Below are 4,261 nucleotides of genomic sequence, written 5' to 3'. Positions count from 1 at the left end.
TAATTAATTAAAAAAATACATGCAGAAGGGTTTGTGCCTCTGTAGTCCTCTCTCTGGGAGGCTGCTAGGGGTGAGGGATGGGGAGCTCTGACTGCTGAAGACAGGGAAGGAGTGGGCAGATGTTCCACAAAGGCCTGGGGTTGTCAGGGGAGACAGAAGAGGAAAGAAAAACTCAGACACTGATGCTTGGGATGGCTGCCACAGGTCTTCCAAGCAGCTCCTTCTGCTCGGCTGTGCTCACTCTAGCAGACTGCCATTCACTTCCCTCACAGGAGGGTCCTCCGAAGGCAACCTGGAGGCGCTGAAGCCACCTGCCCGGCAGCTGCATCTGTGCTAGTGACCCAGATGCTTTCACATGTTGATGCACGTGATAAATATAAAATCACATCTGCTACAAAGAGGACATGTATTTACGCATCTTTACCCCCATACATAATAACACAATTTACACATAATATCTTGGAGTGGGTCATCATGGAAAAAGGGTTTGGAGAGGTGAAAAGCCTCTTCTCCCTCTCCTGCCCTGATCCTTCTGAAGGGATGCTTGTATACTTGGTCAGTGGGGCCCTTCCCAGCTGGTTGCGATGGGGCTGATCTGGACACAGATATTCAGAGGTGTAACTAAACGCTGATGGGTGTGTATATCCACATACACACACAGACGCAGGCACACACACAGACATCTGCTGAGAAGAGGGAAAATAAAATTCTTAGCCCTTCGTTACAGGCCTCTCTACAGAATTATAAACATCAGTGCTTCCTCCATCTGAGAACAGTGGCCTTTTTAAAGCTGCCCCTCACTGGCTTAGACTTGGCAGAAGGAGAAGAGCTAGGTATTAGGATCAGAGGGGAGGGGCCAGGAATCACCTGAAAACAGAAGGTGCTTTTGACCTGTGATCAAATCAAACTATGACACACACACACACACACACACACACACACACACACAGCATCGGTTGGGGCTGGGAGGCAAGTGACAGCCATTCCAGGTAGGGCGATGTGAGTTGAGACCCTGAGCCTGCCCATTCTTTTGTCCAGTTTCTTTAAAAGGGGCAGATAATCATGTACCTCCTTTTCTGTCCTCTCCCAGGGCTGGGCCCATCCACATGTCGTAGAATACTAATAGTGGTCCAGGAGACCCATCCTGAGACATGGAGTGGTGCCTGGGGCACGGCTGTGAGCTTTTTCGGTGGTTCCTGGCCAGGGTCCACAACACGCACAGCGGCCACAGGGATCAGATTGTCATCAGAGAGGGGGGACGTCTGGGTCCCCATGGGGAGATAGCACCTATCGGCAGTAGTGACTGGGTGCGTCGGCTAACACGTACTTGAACTATATACCTCGGCAAGGGGCAGACCAATCTTCCATTGCCCCAGTGTATCGTAGGTAGGTTTTGTGTTATAGCAGCATGAAGAGACCCTGAAAGTCCTCCTCATCCAAGAACTCCTTCCTGCACTTGATCAGGGAAGCTGCACACACGTAGAGATGGAAGTGGGAGAACACTTCTGGTTAGACTGCTGTGTGTCCCACAGGCTGATGGGGAAGCTCCTGCATAAGCAGGCTGTTCATCCCATGGAAGGCAAACTGTGGGCATTCGACCTTATATCCCCTGAAGAGCTGACTGAGAAGCTCTTCCAGTGCCCCGACCTCCTCTGGATCCCTGGTTGTGCAAAGGTGTCCTTAGCCTGGATCCCAGCCAGCAGTTTACTCTTGCACCAAAAGCTGTTGGCTTCTATGCTTCACAGCATGTCCTGAGACAAATTGGTCACGTCAAAGTTCTCCACATCCTCTTCCATATATCCTGAGAGGAGGGTGACAAAGAACAGAGTGGCCAGGTCATTAATTCCCTGGACATACCCCCTGGCAGTGTGTCAGAGGGCCCCAATAAAGAGAATTCTTTCGAAGATCTGTACAAGTTGTTGCTGGAACAATGGAATGAGAGGATTTGTCCTTGGAATGTCAGTGTGAATCTATCTGTAGGTATCCTGGTGATGTTCCTCATTTGGAGAGTCACAATATTGTTCAATGCAGCCAAAATATTCTTCCCAATTCTGCTGCAAGTTCAACTCCCTCCCCTCGGTGCTTTCTGGAAGATAGCCTGACAGGAGTCTCCAGGTTACAGGCCAAAACTCCCTGCAAACCTCTAGCCAGATGCACTTCCTCAGTCCATCAAAGTCAGGGTAGTAGCTGGAGAGAAGCTGACGGGATTTTTCTAGGCGGGGGGACAGTCATGGGTGGGGGGAGCCCAGAAGCGTTCTGGTCTGAGATCCAGGCAACAAGGGGAATGATAGGTTGGAGAGGGAATGACTGCTGTTTGTGGAGTGGGTTCTTCAGGCATTTTTGGACAGCTAGGCATCACTGCTGGACTTTATGACCTCATAGCTGGCAGGAACTTTGGATGTTGTCGACTGGGACCGTTCTGATTTCACGCTCAGCTTGCTATGGTGGTTGCTAAAGCAAACTTTAAGTTCAGAGTTTGGAAAGGGGAGGAAAAATCTTTCTCCTTATCATCAGTGTCCCAAGCATCACTGGTGTTCTGGGCAAACTCATGAAAACTGGAGGTCTTCTTATTCTTCAGAGGAACTGTGCTGACTTTTGACTGTTTTTTTTTTTTAATATAATATTTATTTATTTATTTATTTATTTATTTATTTATTTATTTAGCTGTGTTGGGTCTTTGTTGCTTCACGTGGGCTTTCTTTTGTTGCAGTGTGTGGACTTATTGTGGTGGCTTCTCTTTTTGCAGAGCATGGGCTCTAGGGCGCAGGCTCAGCAGTTGTGGTGAACAGGCTTTGCTGCTCTGCGGCATGTGGGATTTTCCCGAACCAGGGATCAAACCCATGTCCCCTGCGTCGGCAGGTGGATTCTTAACCACTGCACCACCATCAAAGTCCTGACTGTTCTTTAATGAAATTTTTGGTGAGCTGAGGGCCCAGAGGAGGGAGCTGTGCTCCATACACAGGCTGGATGTCGCCCGGCAACTTGGGGCTCCTCTTCCAAAACCACTTGCTGTTCTCGGTGGCCATTGGTCCAGCCCTGGGAAGGCCTTATAGGCAGGCCAGGGGATACCCAGCCAGATGTCCCTAGGACCCCGCTTCCCCACTGCCAGTCACTCACTCCTGGCTCCCCAGGGAGGGGTGCATCTTGGATCTAAATAGACAAAGAGCACCTGTTTGTACCTATAGTGATTTTAACGGCCCAAAACACTTCATGAGCTCCATGAAGGTCTGTAGACACAGTAAAGAAACACTGAGTCAAAGCAGTACCAGGTAGCACTGTCGTGATGGTGAAGTGGCAAACAAAATCATTCCTGTAAACAGCCTCCAGTGGTGTCTAGCAAATAATAAGCCTCTACTGTTGTTGGTGATGCTGGTGATGATGGTTAATGTTCACCCTACTTTTAATTACTAGTGTGGCGCTTTCTAAGCGTTAGGTTTAATTCAATTGTCTGTTTTTTTTTTAATTTTTATTGGAGTGTAGTTGATTTACAATGTTGTGTTCGTCTCTACTGTACAGAGACATATATCCACATACATCCACTCTTTTTTTAAAGAGATACTAGAGATTGTGCCTGGATTAGAGGATGAACCAGAGCACAGTCATCAATGCTGCTCTCTATCTGGCTTCTCCCCCTCCAGGGAAGACTGATCATTAGTGATAACACCTCCTCCAGAGACCTAGGAATCTTTGCAACCCCTGCTGCAAGGTGTCCAAGCTCCCAGGACGAATCAGAGTTGCTATGCCTGATGAAAACTACCACTGCTCTCGAGGTCTCATCTCAAGGATTAGGGAGCTTCAATGGCAGTGACTACCCAAGCTCACATCCGAGAGAAGGATGTGAAGTTTGAAACAAGGAGAGAACTAGGAAATTTAGAATTGTGTGACAGACCTACTGAGACTCCCTTTAAATACATACATACATAAGGGATAAAGAGATGACTCAAAGAAATTATTTGCTAAGATGTGGTTGATGGGGAATAAGTAAGTGGTAGATGCATAGATTATATATCCACAAGCCTTTATCCAAAATCTGGGGTCAGATGTGTATAGAAAAATAAATATTAGAATATCTATACAAAATATTATTTACTACCACCAGTATGATCTGGGGTAGCATTATATAATCAAAAATATTAATATTTCTGTAGGAAAATGCTTGACTATATCTGTTAAATGATGTATATAAAGCCCATAATTAGTTTCACGTGAGCTTAGATCATTTCAGGTCAGAATTGTAGATAAGAGTTTGTTGACATCTATT

At 47.0% G+C, this 4,261-nt stretch overlaps 1 pseudogene; it reads right to left on the bottom strand.

The window, feature by feature from the left end:
• Nucleotides 1-1,287: 1,287 nt before the first annotated feature.
• LOC130850238 (TBC1 domain family member 22B-like) lies at nucleotides 1,288-3,026 on the bottom strand (annotated as a pseudogene).
• Nucleotides 3,027-4,261: the final 1,235 nt, after the last annotated feature.

Source organism: Hippopotamus amphibius, chromosome 3, assembly GCF_030028045.1.
Source record: "Hippopotamus amphibius kiboko isolate mHipAmp2 chromosome 3, mHipAmp2.hap2, whole genome shotgun sequence".
NCBI lineage: Eukaryota > Metazoa > Chordata > Mammalia > Artiodactyla > Hippopotamidae > Hippopotamus > Hippopotamus amphibius.
Note: the sequence above shows the minus strand (reverse complement) of the source record. Positions and strands in the feature narration are given on the sequence as shown.